The sequence below is a fragment of the Artemia sp. Qi Xiang Cuo genome, chromosome 4 (assembly GCF_049724085.1).
Source record: "Artemia sp. Qi Xiang Cuo chromosome 4, ASM4972408v1, whole genome shotgun sequence".
Classification (NCBI taxonomy): Eukaryota; Metazoa; Arthropoda; class Branchiopoda; order Anostraca; family Artemiidae; genus Artemia; species Artemia sp. Qi Xiang Cuo.
The window spans coordinates 90,333,139-90,356,349 of NC_142797.1; the positions used below are offsets into that span (position 1 = coordinate 90,333,139).

General features: G+C 29.7%; 1 protein-coding gene across 2 annotated transcripts in view; it reads right to left on the reverse strand.

Moving 5' to 3' along the window:
• Positions 1-23,211, reverse strand: part of LOC148953615 (uncharacterized) — a 307,085-nt gene that overhangs the window by 198,249 nt on the left and 85,625 nt on the right. Inside the window, exon 2 of one of the 2 annotated variants that reach the window (XR_016141658.1) lies at positions 21,569-21,970. The exons of the other annotated variant lie outside the window; for it this stretch is intronic. The gene's annotated coding sequence lies outside the window, so the exon portion shown is untranslated. Of the gene's footprint in view, positions 1-21,568; positions 21,971-23,211 lie in introns of those variants that run through there. 2 annotated transcript variants of the gene reach the window in all.

Here is a 23,211-nt window from a genome sequence, read left to right on the forward strand (position 1 = left end):
AGAAAAAGAATTTTTAGAGATAAAGATACTACTAGCAGGCTCAATTTTTCATAGAAGATAGAAAAGTTCATGATCTCTTCTGAATTTTACCAAAGAACAGAATTCAGTTCTAATTTCTCCAGAGAAAACAAAATTTTCCACTTCAGTTCTTTATTTCACAAAGACATAAAGAAATTTAAAGTTCAATTCTAAATTTTTCGGTGGAAGATAGAAAAAGTAATACCATACTTATGAATGTTTTCACGGAAGATAAAAAGTTCTAGTCCAATTTAAAATTTTATCAATTAAGTGAAGAAAAGTTCAAGTTCTCTTCGGAATTTTACCAAAGAAGAAAATTTATTTCTAATTTCGCCATAGAAAATAAAAATCTTCCAATTATTTTATCTATTTCAAAACGACATACATAAAATTAAAGTACAATCCTTAATTTTTTGTTGGAAGATAGAAAAAGTAATACCATACTTGTCATTATTTTCCCAGAAGATAAAAAGTTCTAGTTCAATTTTAAATTTTCTCAACGAAGTCAAGAAAATTTCAAGTTCTCTACTGAATTTTAAAAAAGAACACAATTCAATTCTAATTTCTCCAGAGAAAATAAAAATCTTCCACTTAAGTTCTTTATTTCACTATGACATACAGAAATTTAAATTTCAATTCTAATTTTTCGATGGAAGATAGAAAAAGTAAAACCATACTTGTGAATATTTTCACGGAAGATACTTGTGAATATTTTCACGGAAGATAAAAAGTTCTAGTTCAATTTAAAATTTTCTCAACGAAGTGAAGAAAAGTTCAATTTCTCTACTGAATTTTACCAAAGAACACAATTCAATTCTAATGTCTCCAGAGAAAATAAAAATCTTCCACTTAAGTTCTTTATTTCACAAAGACATAAAGAAATTTAAAGTTCAATTCTAAATTTTTCGGTGGGAGATAGAAAAAGTAATACCATACTTGTGAATATTTTCAGGGAAGATAAAAAGTTCTAGTTCAATTTAAAATTTTCTCAATGAAGTGAAGGAAAGTTCAAGTTCTCTTCTGAATTTTCTCAAAGAAAAAGAAATTAGTCATTGATCATTTCTATTTTTCCAAATAATATAAAAATTGTACACTTTAGTTCAGATCTATCTCTAATAGATGAAAAATTTAGAATGATCTTACAAATTTTTCAAAGAAGATAAAACAGTTCAAGTTCTCTTCGGAATTTTACCAAAGAACACAATTCAATTCTAATTTCTCCAGAGAAAACAAAAATCTTCCACTTCAGTTAGGTGAGATTAGGTTAGGTTAAGTTAGATTAGGTTAGCCTACGTACGCTTCACTTAGGTTAGCTTAGGTTAGGTGAGAGACAGGCAAAAAGTTAGGTGTATGATTAGGTTTGGTTAGGTTAAGTTAGGTTAGGTTAAGTTAGGTTAGGCTAGGTGAGCCTACGTACGCTCGCGTACGTAGGCTGACCTAGCCTAACTTAATCTAACCTAACCTATCCTAATCATACACCTAACTTTTTGCCTGTCTCTCACCTAACCTAAGCTAACCTAAGTGAAGCCTACGTAGGCTAACCTAACCTAACTTAACCTAACTTAATCTAGCCTAACCTAACCTAACCCTACTCGCCAGAAAAGGTTAGGTTAACTTATGATGAGCGCACATTATAATTTACCCTAACCTAACCTAACTTAAACTTGTAGAAATGTTTCTATTTATTTATTAATATTTATTTATACCTAACCTAACCTATTGTTTTGAAGGTTAGATGAACGAGTTTGAACGATTGTCTTTAATAATAGAACGAGTCCCTCATTTTCTAACCTAAAAATTTGAGCGGTAAATCCATAAGACAAAGGAGCTAAAATTTAATTTAAAATTAGAATAGAACTTTAAATTTTTCATCTCTTTGAGAAAAAACCAGAACTGAAGTAGAACCTTTTTATTTTCTTGGAGAAATTAGAAGAGAACTTTGAATTTTTTATGTCTTTGAAAAATTAAGAATTGAAATGGAAGCTTTTTTCGTTTTCATTGGTAAATTTCTGAATTGAGCTAATTTTTTTCTCTTCTTTAAGAAAATTCAGAAGAGAACTTGAACATTTTGTACTTCTTCCAGAAAACTCAGAATTAAAGTGATGCACCTTATCTTCATGTCGAAGATTCAAAATCAATGTATAACTTTTTCTATCTTCTATGAAAAATTTGGAACAGAACTTTAAATTTTTCATTTCTTTGCAAAAAATCGGAACTGAATTTAAGAAAATTATAATTAAAGTGAAACTTTTTTATCTTCACTGGAAAATAATGACAATCAGAGAATAAATTTTCCTTTCTTCTAGAGAAAATAGTAGAACTGACCTTTAAATTTTTTATATATTTGAGAAATTAGGAACTGAAGTTGAAAGTTTTTTCATTTTCATTGGTAAAATTCAGAATTGAGCTAACTTTTTTCTATTCTTTAAGAAAATTCAGAAGAGAACTTGAACATTTTGCACTTCTTCGAGAAAGTTCTGAATTAAAGTGGAGTTCCTTATCTTCATGTTGAATATTTACAATCAATGTATAACTTTTTCTATCTTCTATGAAACATTTGGAACAGAACTTTAAATTTTACATCTATTTGAGAAAAATCAGAACTGAATTTAAGAAAAATTATAAATACAGTGAAAATTTTGATCCTCATGGAATATAATCACAATCAAAGCATTACTTTTTCTATCTTTCATCTAAAAATTTAAAATATAACTTTAAATTTCTTTATTTAATTGTGGAACTTAAAACTTAAGTGGAAGATTTTTATTTTCTCTGGAGCAATTAGAATTGAAGTGTGTTCTTTGGTAAAGTTCAGAAGAGAACTTGAACTTTTCTTTACTTCGTTGAGAAAATTTTAAATTGAACTCGAACTTTTTATCTTCCGTGAAAATATTCACAAGTATGGTATTACTTTTTCTATCTTCCCCTAAAAAATTTTGAATTGAACTTTAAATTTCTTTATATCCTTGTGAAATAAAGAACTGAAGTGGAAGATTTTTATTTTTTCTGGTAAAATTAGAATTGAATTGTGTTCTTTAGTAAAATTCAAAAGAGAACTTTAGCTTTTTTTCATTTCGTTGAGAAAATTGTAAATTAGACTAGAACTTTTTATCTTCCGGGAAAATATTCACAAGTATGGTATTACTTTTCCTATCTTCCACCAAAAAATTTAGAATTGAACTTTAAATTTCTTTATGTCTTTGTGAAATAAAGGAGTTAAGCGGATGATTTTTATTTTCTCTGGAAAAATTAGAATTGAATTGTGTTCTTTGGCAAAATTCCGAAGAGAACTTGAACTTTTTTATATTCTGTGAAAAATTTGGATCAGTATTTTAAATTTTTCATCTCTTCAAGAAAATATTCAAAGGTATGGAATTACTTTTTCTATCTTCCACCGAAAAATTTAGAATTGAACTTTAAATTTCTTTATGTCTTTGTGAAATATAGAACTGAAGTGGAAGATTTTTATTTTCTCTGGTGAAATTAGAATTGAATTGTGTTCTTTGGTAAAATTCAGAAGAGATCTTGAACTTTTCTTCACTTCGTTGAGAAAATTTTAAATTGAACTAGAACTTTTTATCTTCCGTGAAAATATTCACAAGTATGGTATTACTTTTTCTATCTTCCACCGAAAAATTTAGAATTGAACTTTAAATTTCTTTATGTCTTTGAGAAATAGAGAACTGAAGTGGAAGATTTTTATTTTCTCTGGTGAAATTAGAATTGAATTTTGTTCTTTAGTAAAATTCAGAAGAGAACTTGAACTTTTCTTCACTTCGTTGAGAAAATTGTAAATTGAACTAGAACTTTTTATCTTCCGGGAAAATATTAATAAGTATGGTATTACTTTTTCTATCTTCCACCAAAAAATTTAGAATTAAACTTTAAATTTCATTATGTCTTTGGGAAATAAAGAACTGAAGTGGAAGATTTTTATTTTTTCTGTAGAAATTATAATTGAATTGTGTTCTTTGGTAAAATTCCGAAGAGAACTTGAACTTTTTTATCTTCTGTGAAAAATTTGGAACAGTATTTTAAATTGTTCATCTCTTCGAGAAAAGATTCACAGGTATGGTAATACTTTTTCTATCTTCCACTGAAAAATTTAGAATTCAACTTTAAATTTCTTTATGTCTTTGTGAAATATAGAACTGAAGTGCAAGATTTTTATTTTCTCTGGTGAAATTAGAATTGAAGTGTGGTCTTTGGTAAAATTCAGAAGAGAACTTGAATTTTTCTTCACTTCGTTGAGAAAATTGTAATTTGAACTATAACTTTTCATCGTCAGGGAAAATATTCAAAAGTTTGCTATTACTTTTTGTTGTTTCCACAGAAAATTTAGAATTTAACTTAAAATTTCATTGTCTTTGTGAAATAAAGAACTTAAATGGAAGATTTTGATTTTCTCTGGTGAAATTAGAATTGAATTGTGTTCTTTGGTAAAATTCAGAAGAGAACTTGAATTTTTCTTCACTTCATTGAGAAAATTTTAAATTGAACTAGAACTTTTTATCTTCCGGGAAAATAATCACAAGTATGGTATTACTTTTTCTATCTTCCACCGAAAAATTTAGAATTGAACTTTAAATTTCTTTATGTCTTTGTGAAATAAAGAACTGAAGTGTAAGATTTTTGTTTTCTCTGGAGAAATTAGAATTGAGTGATTTTCTTTGGTTAAATTCCGAAGAGAATTTGAACTTTTGTATCTTCTGTGAAAAATTTAGAACATTATCTTAAAATTTTCATCTCTTCGAGAAAATATTCACAATTGTGGTATTACTTTTTTTTTCTTCCACGTAAAAATTTAGAATTGAACTTTAAATTTCTTTATCTTTGTGAAATATAGAACTGAAGTGGAAGATTTTGATTTTCTCTGGTGAAATTAGAATTGAACTGTGTTCTTTGGTAAAATTCAAAAGAGAACTTGAATTTTTCTTCACTTCGTTGAGAAAATTTTAAATTGAACTAGAACTTTTTATCTTCCGTGAAAATATTCACAAGTATGTTATTAATTTTTCCATCTTCCATCTAAAAATTTAGAATTGAACTCTAAATTTGTTTATGTCTTTGTAGAATATAGAACTTAGGTTGAAAATTTTTTTTTTATCCGGAGAAATTAGAATTGAATTTTGTTCTTTAGTAAAATTCATTATATAACTTTAACTTTCTTCACTTCGTTGAGAAAATTTTAAATAGAACTAGAACTTTTTATCTTCCGTGAAAATATTCACAAGTATGGTATTACTTTTTCTATCTTTCACCGAAAAATTTAGAATTGAACTTTAAATTTCTTTATGTCTTTGTGAAATATAGAACTGAAGTGGAAGATTTTTATTTACTCTGGTGAAATTAGAATTGAATTGTGTTCTTTGGTAAAATTCAGAAGAGAACTTGAATTCTTCTCCACTTCCTTGAAAAAAGTTTAAATTGAACTAGAACTTTTTATCTTCAGGGAAAATATTCACAAGTATAGTATTACATTTTCTATCTTCCACCGAAAAATTTAGAATTGAACTTTAAATTTCTTTATGTCCATGTGAAATGAAGAACTGAAGCGGAAGATTTTTATTTTCTCTGGTGAAATTAGAATTGAATTGTGTTCTTTAGTAAAATTGAGAAGAGAACTTGAACTTTTCTTCACTTCGTTGAGAAAATTGTAAATTGAACTAGAACTTTTTATCTTCCGGGAAATATTCACAAGTATGGTATTACTTTTTTTTAGCTTCCACCGAAAAATTTAGAATTGAACTTTAAATTTCTTTATGTCTTTGTGAAATAAAGAACTTAAGTGGAAGATTTTTATTTTCTCTGGAGAAATTAGAATTGAATTGTGTTCTTTGGTAAAATTCCGAAGAGAACTTGAACTTTTTTATCTTCTGTGAAAAATTTGGAACAGTATTTTAAATTTTTCATCTCTTCGAGAAAATATTCACAGGTATGGTATTATTTTTTCTATCTTCCACCGAAAAATTTAGTATTGAACTTTAAATTTATTTATGTCTATGTGAAATATAGAACTGAAGTGGAAGATTTTTATTTTCTCTGGTGAAATTAGAATTGAATTGTGTTCTCTGGTAAAATTCAGAAGAGATCTTGAACTTTTCTTCACTTCGTTGAGAAAATTGTAAATTGAATTAGAACTTTTTATCTTCCGTGAAAATATTCACAAGTATGGTATTACTTTTTCTATCTTCCACCGATAAATTTAGAATTGAACTTTAAATTTCTTTATGTCATTGTGAAATAAAGAACTGAAGTGGAAGATTTTTATTTTCTCTGGTGAAATTAGATTTGAATTGTGTTCTTTAGTAAAATTCAGAAGAGAATTTGAACTTTTTTTCACTTCATTGAGAAAATTGTAAATTGAACTAGAAATTTTTATCTTCCGGGAAAATATTAACAAGTATGGTATTACTTTTTCTATCTTCCACCGAAAAATTTAGAATTAAACTTTAAATTTCTTTATGTCTTTGTGAAATAAAGAACTTAAGTGGAAGATTTTTATTTTCTCTGGAGAAAATAGAATTGAAATGTGTTCTTTTGTAAAATTCCGACGTGAACATGAACTTTTTTATCTTCTGTAAAAAATTTGGAACAGTATTTTAAATTTTTCATCTTTTCGAGAAAATATTCACAGGTATGGTATTACTTTTTCTATCTTCCACCGAAAAATTTAGAATTGAACTTTAAATTTCTCTATGTCTTTGTGAAATATAGAACTGAAGTGTAAGATTTTTATTTTCTCTGGTGAAATTAGAATTGAATTGTGTTCTTTGGTAAAATTCAGAAGAGAACTTGAATTTTTCTTCACTTCCTTGAGAAAATTTCTAATTTAACTATAACTTTTTTTATTCAGGGAAAATATTCAAAATTTTGTTATTACTTTTCTTGTTTCCTACTAAATTTTTATACTTTATATATAAATTTATTTATGTTTTTTTTAAATATATAACTTAATCTGGAGAATATGATTTTCTCTGGTTAAATTAGATTTGAATATTGTTCTTTGATAAAATTTAGAAGAGAACTTGAATTTTTCTTCACTTCTTTGAGATAATTTTAAATTGAATTAGAGCTTTTTATCTTCCAGGAAAATATTCCGAAGTATGGTATTACTTTTTCTATCTTCCACCGAAAAATTTAGAATGGAACTCGAAATTTCTTTATGTCTTTGTGAAATAAGGAACTGAAGTGGAAGATTTTTATTTTCTCTGGAGAAATTAGAATTGAATTGTGTTCTTTGGCAAAATTCCGAAGAGAACTTGAAATTTTTTATCTTCTGTGAAAAATTTGGAACAGTATTTTAAATTTTTCATCTCTTCGAGAAAATATTCACAAGTATGGTACTACTTTTTCTATCTTCCACCGAAAAATTTAGAATTGAACTTTAAATTTCTTTGTGTCTTTGTGAAACAAAGAATTGAAGTGAAAGAGTTTTATTTTATCTGGGGAAATTAGAATTGAAGTGTATTCTTTGCTAAAATTAAGAAGAGAACTTGAATTCTTCTTCACTTTGTTGAGAAAATTTGGAATTGAATTAGAACTTTTTATCTTCCATGAAAATATTGACAAGTATGGTATTACTTTTTCTATCTTCCACCGAAAAATTTAGAATTGAACTATAAATTTCTTTATGTCTTTGTAAAATGGAGAACTTAAGTGGAAGATTTTTGTTTTCTCTGGATAAATTAGAATTGAATTATGTTCTTTAGTAAAATTTAGTAGAAAACTTGAACTTTTCTTCACTTCGTTGAGAAAATTTTAAATTGAACTAGAACTTTTTATCTTCCGTGAAAATATTCACAAGTATGGTATTACTTTTTCTATCTTCCACCGAAAAATTTATAATTGAACTTTAAATTTCTTTATGTCTTTGTGAAATAAAGAACTTAAGTGGAAGATTTTTATTTTCTCTTGTGAAATTAGAATTGAAATTTCTTCTTTGGTAAAATTCATAAAAGAACTTGAATTTTTCTTCACTTCGTTGAGAAAATTTTAAAATTAACTAGAACTTTTTATATTCAGGGAAAATATTAACATGTATGTTATTACTTCTTCTATATTCAATCGAAAAATTTATAATTGAACTCTAAATTTCTTTATGTTTTTGTGAAATAAAGAACTGAAGTGGAAGATTTTTGTTTACTTTGGAGAAATTAGAATTGAATTATGTTCTTTGGTAAAATTCCGAAGAGAATTTGAAATTTTTTATCATCTTCGAAACATTTGGAACAGTATTTGAAATTTTTCATCTCTTCGGGAAAATATTCACAAGTATGGTATTACTTTTTCTATCTTCCACCGAAAAATTTGGAATTGAACTTTAAATTTCTTTATGTCTTTGTGAAATAAAGAACTTAAGTGGAAGATTTTTATTTTCTCTGGTGAAATTAGAATTGAACTGTGTTCTTTTGTAAAATTCAGAAAAGAACTTGAATTCTTCTTCACTTCGTTGAGAAAATTTTGAATTGAACTAGAACTTTTTATCTTCCGGGAAAATATTCACAAGTATGGTATTACTTTTTCTATCTTCCACCGAAAAATTTAGAATTGAACTCTAAATTTCTCTATGACTTTGTAAAATGAAGAACTTAAGTGGAAGATTTTTGTTTTCTCTGGAGAAATTGGAATTGAATTGTGTACTTTGGTAAAATTCAGTAGAGAAGTTGAACTTTTCTTTACTTCGTTGAGAAAATTTTAAATTGAACTAGAACTTTTTATCTTCCGTGAAAATATTCACAGTTATGGTATTACTTTTTCTATCTACCACCTAAAAATATATAATTGAACTTTAATTTTATTTGTGTATGTGTGAAATAGAGAACTGAAGTGTAATATTTTTATTTTCTCTGGTTAAATTACAATTGAATTTTGCTCTTTAGTAAAATTCAGAAGAGAACTTGAATTCTTCTTCACTTCGTTTAGAAAATTTTAAATTGAACTAGAACTTTTTATCTTCCGGGAAAATATTCACAATTATGGTATTAATTTTTCTATCTTCCACCGAAAAATTTAGAATTGAACTTTAAATTTATTTATGTCTTTGTTAAATAAAGAACTGAAGTGTAAGATTTTTGTTTTCTCTGGAGAAATTAGAATTGAATTATGTTCTTTGGTAAAATTCCGAAGAGAACTTGAACTTTTTTATCTTCTGCGAATAATTTGGAACAGTATTTTAAAATTTTTCTCTCTTCGAGAAAATATTCACAAGTATGGTATTACTTTTTCTATCTTCCACCGAAAAATTTGGAATTGAACTTTAAATTTCTTTATGTCTTTGTGAAATAAAGAACTTAAGGGAAGATTTTTATTTTCTCTGGTGAAATTAGAATTGAACTGTGTTCTTTTGTAAAATTCAGAAAAGAACTTGAATTCTTCTTCACTTCGTTGAGAAAATTTTGAATTGAATTAGAACTTTTTTTCTTCCGTGAAAATATTCACAAGTATGGTATTACTTTGTCTCTCTTCCAACGTAAAATTTAGAATTGAACTCTAAATTTCTATATTTCTATGTAAAATAAAGAACTTAAGTGGAAGATTTTTTTTTTCTCTGGAGATATTAGAATTGAATTGTGTTCTTCGGCTAAATTCAGTAGAGAACTTGAACTTTTCTTCACTTCGTTGAGAAAATTTTTAATTGAACTAGAACTTTTTATCTTGCGTGAAAATATTCACAATTATGGTATTACTTTTTCTATCTTCCACCTAAATATTTAGAATTGAACTTTAAATTTATTTATGTCTTTTTGAAATAAAGAACTGATGTGGAGGATTTTTATTTTCTCTGGTGAAATTAGAATTGAATTGTGTTCTTTGGTAAAATTCAGAAGAGAACTTGTATTCTTCTTCACTTCTTTGAGAAAAGTTTAAATTGAACTAGAACTTTTTATCTTCCGGGAAAATATTCACAAGTATGGTATTACTTTTTCTATTTTCCAGTGAAAAACTTAGAATTGAACTGTAAATTTCTTTATGTCCTTGTGAAATAAAGAACTGAAGTGGAAGATTTTTATTTTCTATGGATAAATTAGAATTGAATTGTGTTATTTGGTAAAATTTAGTAGAGAACTTGAACTTTTCTTCACTTTGTTGAGAAAATTAAAAATTGAACTAGAAGCTTTTATGTTCCGTGAAAATATTCACAAGTATGGTTTTACTTATTCTATCTTCCACCGAAAAATTTAGAATTGAACTCTAAATTTCTTTATGTCTGTGTGAAATAAAGAACTGAAGTGGAAGATTTTTGTTTTCTCTGGAGAAATTAGAATTGAATTGTGTTCTTTGGTAAAATTCCGAAGAGAACTTGAACTTTTTTATCTTCTGTGAAAAATTTCGAACAGTATTTTAAATTTTTCATCTCTTCGAGACAGATCTGAACTAAAGTGGAAAATTTTTATATTATTTGGAAAAATAGGAAATGATCAATAACTAATTTCTTTTTCACTGAGAAAATTTAGAAGAGAACTTGAACTTTTCTTCACTTCATTGAGAAAATTTAAAATTGAACTAGAAATTTTTATCTTCAGGGAAAATAATCACAGGTATTGTATTACTTTTTCTATCTTACACCGAATAATTTAGAATTTTAATTTGAATTTCTTTATGTCTTTGTGAAATAAAGAACTTAAGTGGAAGATTTTTATTTTCTCTGGAGAAATTAGAATTGAATGTGTTCTTTGGTAAAATTCAGTAGAGAACTTGAACTTTTCTTCACTTCATTGAGAAAATTTTAAATTGAACTAGAACTTTTTATCTTCCGTGAAAATATTCACAAGTATTGTATCACTTTTTCTATCTTCCACCGAAAAATTAGAATTGAACTTTAAATTTCTTTATGTCTTTGTGGAATAAGGAACTTAAGTGGAAGATTTTTATTTTCTCTGGAGAAATTAGAATTGAATTGTGTTCTTATTTAAAATTCAGTAGAGAACTTGAAATTTTCTTCACTTCGTTGAGAAAATTTTAAATTGAACTAGAACTTTTTATCTTCCGCGAAAACATTCACAAGTATGGTATTACTTTTTCTATCTTCCACCGAAAAATTTAGAATTGAACTTTAAATTTCTTTATGTCTTTGTAAAATAAAGGACTTAAGTGGAAGATTTTTGTTTTCTCTGGAGAAATTAGAATTGAATTGTGTTCTTTGGTAAAATTCAGTAGAGAACTTGAACTTTTCTTCACTTCGTTGAGAAAATTTTAAATTGAAATACAACTTTTTATCTTCCGTGAAAATATTCACAAGTATGGTATTACTTTTTCTATCTTCCACCAAAAATTTAGAATTGAACTTTAAATTTCTTTATGTCTTTGTGAAATATAGAACTGAAGCGGAAGATTTATATTTTCTCTGGTTAAAATAGATTTAAATTTTATTCTCTGTTAAAATTTAGATAAGAAGTTTAACTTTACTTCACTTTGTCGAGAACATTTTAAATTGAACTAGAACTTTTTATTTTCCATGAAAAAATTCACATGTACGGCATTGCTTTTTCTTGTCTTCCACCGAAAAATTTAGAATTGAACTTTAAATTTCTTTATGTCTTTGTGAAATAAAGAACGTAAGTGGAAGATTTATATTTTTACTGGTGAAATTAGAATTGAATTGTGTTCTCTGGTAAAATTCAGAAGAGAACTTGAATTTTTCTTCACTTCGTTGAGAAATTTTTAAATTGAACAAGAACTTTTTCTCTTACGGGAAAATATTCAGAAGTATGGTATTACTTTTTATATCTCCCATCGAAAAATTTAGAATAGAACTTTAAATTTCTTTATGTCTTTGTGAAATAAAGAACTGACGTGGAAGATTTTTATTTACTCTGGAGAAATTAGAATTGAATTATGTTTTTTGGTAAAATTTCAAAGAGAAATTGAACTTTTTTATCTTCTTTGAAAAATTTGGAACAGTATTTTAAATTTTTCATCTCTTCGGGAAAATATTCACAAGTATGGTATTACTTTTTCTATCTTCCACCGAAAAATTTGGAATTGAACTTTAAATTTCTTTATGTCTTTGTGAAATAAAGAACTTAAGTGGAAAATTTTTATTTTCTCTCGTGAAATTAGAATTGAACTGTGTTCTTTGTGTAAAATCCGGTCGGGATATAGTCTTCTTCTTCACAACACGGGTATTATCTGTAATTGCTCTAGATCTTTTTATCTTCCGTGACGATGTACAGATGTATAGACTCGCGCTTCCCCTCTGTCATTGAAAAAATTTAGTCTTGTACTCAGTCTATCTTGTAGCCTTTTTGAAAAAAAGAACTTAAGTGGAAGCTTTTGATTTTCTCTGGAGAAATTAGAATTGAGTTGTGTTCTTTGGCAAAATTCAGTAGAGAACTTGAACTTTTCTTCACTTCGTTGAGAAAATTTTAAATTGAACTAGAACTTTTTATCTTCCCTGAAAATAATCACAAGTATGGTATTACTTTTTCCATCTTACATCGGAGAATTAGAATTGAAATTTAAATTTCTTTATGTCTTTGTGAAATAAATAACTGATGTGGAAGATTTTTGTTTTCTCCGTAGAAATTAGAATTGAATTGTGTTCTTTTTTAAAATTCAGTATAGAACTTGAAATTTTCTTAACTTCGTTGAGAAAATTTTAAATTGAACTAGAACTTTTTATCTTCCAGGAAAACATTCACAAGTATGGTATTACTTTTTCTATCTTCCACCGAAAAATTTAGAATTGAACTTTAAATTTCTTTATGTCTTTGTGAAATAAAGAACTTAAGTGGAAGATTTTTATTTTCTCTGTAGAAATTAGAATTGAATTGTGTTCTTTGGTAAAATTCCGTAGAGAACTTGAACTTTTCTTCACTTCGTTGAGAAAATTTTAAATTGAACTAGAACTTTTCATCTTCCTGGAAAATAGTCACAAGTATGGTATTACTTTTTCTATCTTCCACCAAAAAATTTAGAATTGAACTTTAAATTTCTTTATGTCTTTGTGAAATAAAGAAATGAAGTGGAAGATTTTTATTTTATCTGGTGAAATTAGAATTGAATTGTGTTCTTTGGTAAAATTCAGAAGAAATCTTGAACTTTTTCTTCACTTCATTGAGAAAATTTTAAATTGGACTAGAACTTTTTATCTTCCGTGAAAATATTCATAAGTATGGTATTACTTTTTCTATCTTCCACCGAAAAATTTAGAATTGAAGTTTAAATTTCTTTATGTCTTTGTGAAATAAAGAACTGAAGTGGAAGATTTTTGTTTTCTCTTGAGAAATTAGAACTGAATTCTGTTCTTTGGTAAAATTCAGAAGAGATCATGAACTTTTCTATCTTCTATGAAAAATTGAGCCTGCTAGTAGTATCTTTATCTCTAAAAATTCTTTTTCTTACATCTCTGACCCTTTTAATAGATATTCTGAACGGTTGACGTTCTAGCATACCCTAAAAATAATCAACACTTAACAAAATAATGCATAAGATATTTTTAATGAAATAATGACATGTAGAATATTAATATAAAAATACGTTAAATACATTATTATACATTATTAGTACCCTTGCGCTTCACTTTCCGTCAATTCATCTTTATATTCATTGATGATATTGTCTGCTAATGTCCGTTTTATTCTGCCTACGATTTCACTGTCTATTGTCACATTATTTTTACATAGATAGCAGTTTTGACATATTGACAAGATATGATTTATGATGTTGGTGCAGCTGTATGCATGCCTTCTTTTTCCCTTTGCTTTCATTCGAATGCTAACACTGGAAAGATATCGATAAGATCTATCAACGGCTAACATGCTACCAGAACCATTAGCTAGAAGTTGTCCCTCTTCATCAACTATTATTTTTACGTTGGCATTCTCTTTGAGTACTACTTTCTCTGGTAATGTTAATCTCGCATATCCACCGTTTGCATGATGGAAATTCTTGGGTACTCCAAAGGAATCTAACTTCTCGCTGTCATAACAACGCATGCATACATTTCCAATAGTGTTACCACTTGCACTCGTTTCATAGTTCAGGTATTTCTCCTTGTCAGCATTCAACACGACGATGATTTTTTCATGTGCACATACTTTCATCGAATAATTCATCTTCACTTTCTTACAGATATGAATTGTGTGTTTATCCTTCCACTGCGTAAAAAATACTAATTTAATGCACGCATTAAACTAAGTAGTTTCGATAACCTGCCATAAAGTACTAATGGGAAAGCCGCGTCGTGTCTATGAACAAGCACAGAGGAGAATTGGTAGAGCATTAAGTATATTTCATGTAATTTTAAGATACTTAAAAAAGTTTAAAAAAATACCATGTTAAAAAAATCAAAATTATTTTAAAAAATGGGGGAAGGGGTACCGAGATTCCTTTGGGAGCCCGGGGGATCTTTGGGGCTGGGGGCTTCCTTCAGGGTTGCGGTGGGGGGATCGAAGCCCTTTGGGGTTGGGGTAGGGCGATCGGGGCCCTTTGGGTCGGGGTAGGGCGATCGGGGCCCTTTGGGGTTGGGGTAGAAGACCTCACGACACTGTTCAAATAGAACTTTTTTACTATAACGACCACACTCAAAACCTCTTCTAAAACCTTTTCTAAAATTATCTTTTGAAATGTCTCTAACTGTTTCGCCGAAATAATTCCCTAAAATGTTTAAAACCGTTTCACCCAAATAATCCCCTAAAATTAATTTCTGTGTGTTCTTTTTGTTTTTGGCATCCCTGCGCTGTCACATTTCAAATTTCTAGGAAACCCTTTCCTATGTTAATCTCTTCATCTCATAAATGTTCCTAGCTACACTATTAAGGTTTCGTTAGAATATCAATTTATCTCTCCGACTTAAAGCTCAGTGAAGCCGTATTTAAAAATAGAATTTCTATTTCTTTAGACTCCCGCATAATTCCAAGATAACAAGTGATGTCATTTCTAAGTCCTGACGCTAAAGATCAATGAAGCCCTATTTAAATATAGAATATTAATTTTTCTCTCTGACCTAAAGAACGTTTATCCCTCAGACCTAAGATTAAATAAGCCATAATGTTTGTTTCTTAATTCCCCTTCCGTGAATCAATAATTCCCCCGCAGATTATGTAAATCAATTTCTCAGGTTAGGTTAGCCTAAAGATCAAAGAAGCCATAATGTTTCTTAATTCCCCTTCGTGAATCAATAAGTCCCCCGCCAATTATCTAAATCAATTTCTCAGGTTAGGTTCGCCTAAAGTTCCTGTTTTTTCATTCTCACTGACAACGAACCATAAAACAGACATAAATTGCTGTTGACATCCATAAATGCGAGAAAGTTCCTTTTTTTTCATTCTCACTGACAAAAAACATAAAACAGGCATAAATTGCTGTTGACATCCATAAATGTGAGAAAGTTCCGGTTTTTTCATTCTCACTGACAAAAACCATAAAACAGACATAAATTGCTGTTAACATCCATAAATGTGAGAAAGTTCCTGTTTTTCCATTCTCACTGACAAAAACCATAAAACATCCATAAATTGCTGTACTCGTCGATGTTTTTTAATTATCACTGACAAGAACCATAAAACAGACATAAATAGCTTTTGACGTACATTAATGTGATAAAGGTCCTGTTTTTTCATTCTCACTGACAGAAACCATAAAACAGACATAAATTGCTTTTGACATCCATAAATGTGAGAAAGTTCCTGTTTTTTCATTCTCACTGACAAAAAACATAAAACAGACATTAATTGCTGTTCACATCCATGAAAAACATCAAATAAATTGACCAACACACATAACCGTCCAAGAAACATCCATAAAAGTGAGAAAATTCATGTTTTTTTAAGTGAGAAAAATTCTGTTTTTCCAAAAATTCTTATACTCGTCGGAGTATAAGATAGCCTTCTACTCATATGCTTTGCTACATTGATTGGTACTTGTGCATTTTATGGTACACACCGCTATATACTGTACAAGGAACTACTATTAGAAACCCATCAAATGGGTATTTGCAAGAGATAAATGGATGGCAAAGCGTGATTGCAAATTGCATTTACAATATTTAAACTATTGTTTATTAGGGTTTAGGGGGGGGGGAGCACCTAGGTTAGGTTGGGTTACGTTTTAATATATACTATGCTTTTCTCAACCCCCCTCCCCCCTAATGTGCAAATATATAGCCCAAATTTGTTTCTAAACTATTATATATTCACACGGTTTTATTACATTTCATTAGTATTAACCAAACTTGACTTCTTTTGTGTGTACCATATAATGCACAAGTACCCATTGATTTCTACGCTATAGCTTTATAATACCAAATTTACTAGGTGGGAGCTTCTTTTAAGTTTTATTGTTTGTCATCTCTTATCACCCTTTCCCTTTCTTTTGGTCTTCTTCTCTTCCTTTAATTGTCTCTTTTTCCTTCTTTTGCTCCTTTTTTTCTTTTTATATCTTTTTTCTTTTCCTTTCCGACATTTTTTAATATTTTCTTTACTTTAAACCACTCTTTGATTTCTTTACACTGACTTTATACACTTTAAACTCTCAGGTGTTGTATTTGAAACTAAGAATTTAGTTAAAAAAGAGACTTAAAAAAAATAATTGCAGGAAGGATTTTATCCATTTTGGGGTAAAAATCTTGGAGTATTACTATTACTTTCGACTCCTTGCAGTCCTAAGCCGTCTGAGTCCAACAAAGCTACGCGTGCTCCTTCTCTATTCCAGTCATTTACACCCACAAGAGAAGTTCCAGTTTAAAGCCTTTGTTATGACAGGATTTTCGGGAACTAAGTTACAATAGAACGATACTTTATTTAAAAGTGTTACAACTTTATACAGTAGCTGTAGTTTCAATGCAGTAACTTGATGAATACATTAGTTTCATTAACAAATTGATATGTAGGCTTTGTTATAACGTTGAAATACAAATTTAATACGTTAAGTATGGTGAGATTGGACAATGATTAGCCACCTTTTTTTTCAATTCAGAAATAACTAGAAAATTAATCACTTCTCACAATCATGGGCGCCCATATGGGGGGTGAAGGGGGGCTCCCTCCCCTCCTGGCTGAATGATGCTGCCTTATTTTGTATTTTTCTTCTGAGATTTCTATTATATAGCATTAAAATAGCCAATTAGATGAGGTTTGCCCCCCCCCTGGAATTCAGCTTATGGGCACCCATGCTCACAACAGATTCCACCACTTAACCATGCAATAGAAGTTCGTAGTAGAAGGAAAGTTTTGAAGAAGACTGACCAGTAGAAGAAAATAATTAATGAGGTCTTGCAACCGTAATAGCACTAATAGCCAGATTTACATTAGAGAGGATTCACAGATTTTAATAGCAACATTTTACTAACACCACATTATCTAACACCATATTTTATAGTTTTGTGCTGCTTAATTATACTTGTTTGAAATCTGAGATTTTTGTTGGTATTTAAAGACTTTTTTTTATATTTCGAGATATTTGTTTATATTGTCAAACTTAATTCCCAGCTAATAAGTTTCCACAAATTGTTAATAACCATCAAAATGGTGGAAACAGGACATAGGCTGAAATTTAAAACTAGGCTGAAACATCAGTTTAAGATTTTTTGGAATGTTACCAAAGTGGAAGCTAGTATAAGGACAAGCTAGTATTTGACAACTGAACCTAGGCCAACAAATTTAGTTTTCTGGAATTGGCCCAAACTCACAGGGCATACAAATAGGGAACCCCAATGGAAACAGAAACCATTAAAAACTATTTGTTGTATTGATTCGTGACGTAAAAATTGGCTCATGTTTGTTCCTTCGCCGACCAGCTTGCAACTTAGTAGACATATACAATGGATCAAACAAACACAAAGGGATAAGATACTTTGAAAAAATATGGGCCCCAAAAACGGACCATTTAGCCACTGAACATTACTTGGACGTCAAAAGTTGATACCTCAAGCCATTCCAGAGACGTTGCAGATACAGTAATTTGAAAACCTTATAACAAATAGTATCTTTGGATTTACCTTAATACTTGGAGACCACAATTTTAGCCACTCCTCCCCCTCCACACAGATAAGTTGAAGACCTCGTTGCCCCACCCTTATATTATCTGATAATTTAAACTATCTAAATATGCTATCTGGAAATCCTATATAGGTTATTCTGATTGCCCAGACACGAAAAGTGTCTTTACCCCTGCCTTTCTCCCAAGTCAAATTTGAGGTCAAATTGCCAAAACTCTTATATATATTTGAGGAAAATGTGATTTGCTTTTCTTTGTCCACTCCCCCTACTGAAATCCAAGGTCTTAATACCCTCCCCCTCCAAAAAACCACCAATAAGTTTAAACTTTATCTCAAAAGTTGTTCTAAGAGACTGAATCCCTTCGTGATTTGGCAGGAACGAACTATAATTTTTTATATTAAGCTCTTTTTTCTTTTAGAGAATATCTTAAACTAAATCCATATTTAGAAAACCAAAATGTCTGGTAATTGTAAGTCCACAATTTTTTTTTTTTAATTTTTTCATTTTTATCTTACTGCTTCCCTAGTCCAATCTGTAAAACCTTTACCCCGTAAATATATCTGTGATTCCCTTAAGCTAATGTGCTCTTTTTGACGTTGTTACGACAATTCCTTTGATATAAAGTGCCCTGGTCTAAAAAAAACATTGTGCCAACATCGTTCTTTATATATATATATATATATATATATATATATATATATATATATATATATATATATATATATATATATATATATATATATATATATATATATATATATATATATATATATATATATATATATATCCTTTACATAGAAACTTCAACAACGGAATAGCTAAACTCTGCCTAGGTTTTTGCAATTTTTAGTTTGTTTAGTCGGAATCTTCCTCTTAACTAAAACAATAATGGATCACTAGCTTCTAATCAGCCAGCTATATGTTGCATATTGATAATTACATGTGTACCAACAACCGAAGACAACAGTCTTAACATGGATCGAAAATGAAGAAAGTACATTAACTATATTTGCACATTAATCTCCTACATATAATAGCCATTCAAGAGCTTTTCTATTTTAGGAAGAGACATGCTAATAGACCTTGAATCCAGAAGCGATACTCTTTTGAATAATAAGTTATTTTTTCTTCGCTCTGGCCAAAGAATGTTCATCGTTAAAATAATGACTGCAATAAATCTGTCAGTTGAAATATGCCTACCCTTCAAATAATGACTTTAATAAATCAGGCAAGGAAGACTAATAAATTTCATAAGCAAAATATTAAAAACTTTTGCATTAATGGCAAACTTGCATCAATCATTAAAAAAAAAAAAATTAAAAACATCAAATTCTTTGCTTTTTAGCCGGTGATCATATTTAAATTTTGTAAAAATACTAAAATAAAGCAATGACAGAAAATGAGATATCACAATCTTAGTGTCAGGGCTGTATCTAGGATTTTTTTCAGGGGGGGGGGATAAAAAAATCGGGCAGGGAGACGAAAAAACTAAAAAAAACACATCAACAATCTGTTTATATTCATTTTTGTTACGTTCTTACGAGTTGGAAAAAAATTTCAGGGAGGGGGGGGGTCAAAACCCTTAACTCTCCCTCGATACGGCAGCTTTGTTTAGCATCTTGATTACACATTTAGTCCAACTCCGGTCTTCGTAAAAACTAAATTTAAGGGATAGAATCCCCATCCCATATTTATTTGGCCGAATTTTCATCCCATATTTATATGGACGAGTGTGAATGTGCCTTGAAATATATTATGTTTATTTGAATACTTGAATTTCAATTCTTGAAATTAGGTATGTTAGTTGAATTTCTATGTTAGAATTTATGTTTTGTTCGTTTTAAGTTTTATTGTTGGCTCCCTCTTTCAGTAGATTTGTTTTAATTAATAAGGAAATGAAGAGAAAAAATTTGTGAGAAATAATAACAATGTATTAGAAGGAGGAGCTAGAAAATAGCCAAGGTGAAGTAGTGAGAAAAATCCAAAGACAAAGCCTGTTGTCGAGTTCATGATAAGCTTGACTACACTATCATGGGAACGGCTTGGGATATTGAGTTGTTAGATCCAAGGAGTTCTAATTTTTTGGGGGGAGACAGGAGGATTCTCATTTAGAATGAAATTTTAATCGGAGGAGGGAGCAGTAAGAAAAGTTTAACACTGAGAATTCCTGTGAGACTGAAGTGTTTTGATGGTGCTTATATAATATATAAGTTCAAATGCAATATCATGAGGAGGGCTTGGGTTATCGATTTGGGACTTCCTGGGAGTTTTAATTTTTTAGGAGGGGGGTGTCCGTAATTTAGAAGAAAATTTTAATTGGAGGAGAGAGCAGTAAGAAAAGTTTTACACTGAGAATTCCTGTGAGACTGAAATGTTTATACGGTGTATTTATAATATATATTGGAAGTGTGTTTAACCCAGCTCAAATGAATGAACCTTTGAAGGTTTTGCGAGTTCAGGGTGCTTTAATAGGTTTAAAGATTAATGCTAAGAAGAATAAGTCGTTAAGGCTAGGAATAAGTAAATATGAAAAGGTGATGTTAGGTATCAAAAAAAATGATCAGGTGGACAGCTTCACTTACCATGGTAGTATTACTAGTTAAGACGGTGGGAGCAGTGAAGATGATAAAAGTAGAATAGTTAAGGATCAGGATGTTTTTTCAAAGTTGAAAAAAGTTTGAAAGAACAGGAAGATAAGTCTGCAAACCAAGACTGGAATATTGGAAGCTACAGTGATGTTAGGGGTCAAATAAAGTCTTGAAGCATGGATATTCAGAAAAGTGGGTGAAAATTTGCTAGATGTCTTACAGCAAAATTGCCCACGGATTATTCTGGCTACCCAGCTGACTGACCGTATTTTGAAGAGTATGTTCTACGAAAAGTAGAGTTTAATCCCGCTTTCTAGGGTTATAACAAGAGAAAGGTTGAGAGATGGCTAGGGCACGCTCTGTGGAGGAAAGATGGCAGTTTACCATCTGCCATCTTGTCATTTTTGGCCAACCTTACAGGGTAAAACGGAAAGTTGGTCATCTGTGGTTGGGGTGGGAGAATGATATAAAGAAAGATTTAAGGAAAGCGAGAACTTCATGGGAGGTTGTAATGAGAGCTGCTTTTAAAAGATTGGAATGCAGGAGGTGGGTGCTTATTAGTATTGGCCTCAGGTGGCTGGCTGCTGTGGTGACTTTTTAACAGTAGTAGTAGTAGTAGTAGTAGTAGTATACCAAGCTTAACCAAACAGGTTATGTACCATATATAAAGAACGACTTTGAAGGTCAATTTTAAATTACCACGGAGTGCTTAAGGGTCCATTAGACCTAAAAAATTTGCCTATAGGAGGGGGCAAAGGAAAAATTAAAGAAACTTAGAGTATGTAGATTAACTTAGTTTAATTTTGCCAAGTCAAGACTTGATAAGAAAGATTAAATGATGCAAAACATTAAAGATAGAAAATATGTAAAAAAAACTAATCATAGTAAGAAAGGAAAACTGGAAAAAGAATAAAATGAAATAAGATGAACAAAAATATAATTAAAGACATTATTTAATGCAGAAAAATCTAAAAATTAAGTTTATTGTTCCCTAGAATAAATTTTATTTATAAAGTTTAAAACGTTAGCTGAAGGAAATTGCCCTCTTTTGGAAATAATGGGAGTATCTCTATCAAAAGTTAAGTCATTGACTTAAGAAATCCTTAGTAAAAAAAAGTCTCTATTATTGCCAAGTCAAGAGTTGAGAAAAATAAATCACTGATGCAAAATACAAAAGATAGAAAATATTAAAAACATTCATGGTAAGAAAGGAAAAAAGGAAAAAGATAAAACAGGAAGTAAAATTGGTGATTAGCACTGATTGATCTTTTCTTTCCATTCAGACAAATCACATTAGACACAAGACTTTTAAGACTTTAATACTTTTTAAGACTTAAGAAGCTAAGACTTTTTCATGGGATTCTTGGGATTCTTTTTCAGGCATTCGTTCAACCAAGACCTCTTGTGTGCTGAGAGAATTACCTGTGAAAAAAAAATGGTTTTAGTTACATTGACTGTGTATAGACTATTTTATTTGGATTGGATTTTTTTATTTGGATAAAGTTCATTATGGATTTCTGAATACAGTGGATAATTTAGCAGGCTCCATGATTCTCTGAGCCATCATTCTGATAAGGGCGATCGCCACTGCATTCTTTGGGCCTTTCCACGTTAGTAGTAATGATAGTGCTGATTTCAATTACACATGAAAATATACATTGAAATTGCTGTTGTTTTGAATTACACATGAAAATATACATTGGAATTGCGCAAGAAAAACCCATGCTTGAGACACTGTATTTACACGTAACCTAGGTGCTGATTTGAACGATACTTTTAACTATACATTCACGCCTACAAGAATATTGGTCAAAAGTGTAATAGATTTCAAGCGTACATTCACCCCTACAAAAATAAATGAAAAAATACATTGAATTGCGCAAGAAACTCAAATGTGAATACTTTAAAAGTTGGCACACTATAATGGGTGTTATGAAACTAAGGTTGAGGTTTTTTAAACTTGGCAACGTATAATGTAGTCAAGCATGTTTTGAGAGTTTGATCGTAATAATATAATTTAAAGCAGTTTTTTTTTCTGTTTTTGTTGACGATACACCTCTTCCTAAACATTGGAAAAAAGATAGTAGCATGATTTGCGAATTTGATCCTACTAAGGTGGAGAAAAAAAGAAAAGGGTTTAGTATTTGCAAATACTTCAATGTCTTGTCAATTTAAAAACCAAAAATGCTCAAAATCGAAACTTAATGGATTTTAACTCAAGTACGAAACTCAGCGACCCCTAGGTCCTCCATTTCTGAGTGGCGGGAAGGAGTGGGTCAATTTTAGAGGAACAGCTAAAAATCATCAGAATCTGAAATAAACGAGATCTGCCTCAAGGGGAAGGCTGAGAGGTACCCTCCTTTTCTTAGTCTCTCATAGGTATGTGTTGTCTGAAACCTACAATTTGGGGTGGGTAGTTTGCTATTTCTAGCTTTTATGAGCTAGGTTTCATAGCCTTTTGTAGGTGTGTGTTGTCTGAAACCTATAGTTTGTGTTGCTATGTTGGTTGTTAAGAGCTAGGTTTTTGAGTCTCTCATAGGTGTGTGTTGTCTGAAACCTACAATTTGGGGTGGGTAGTTTGCTATTTCCGGCTTTTATGAGCTAGGTTTCATAGTCTTTTGTAGGTGTGTGTTGTCTGAAACCTATAGTTTGAGATGCTATTT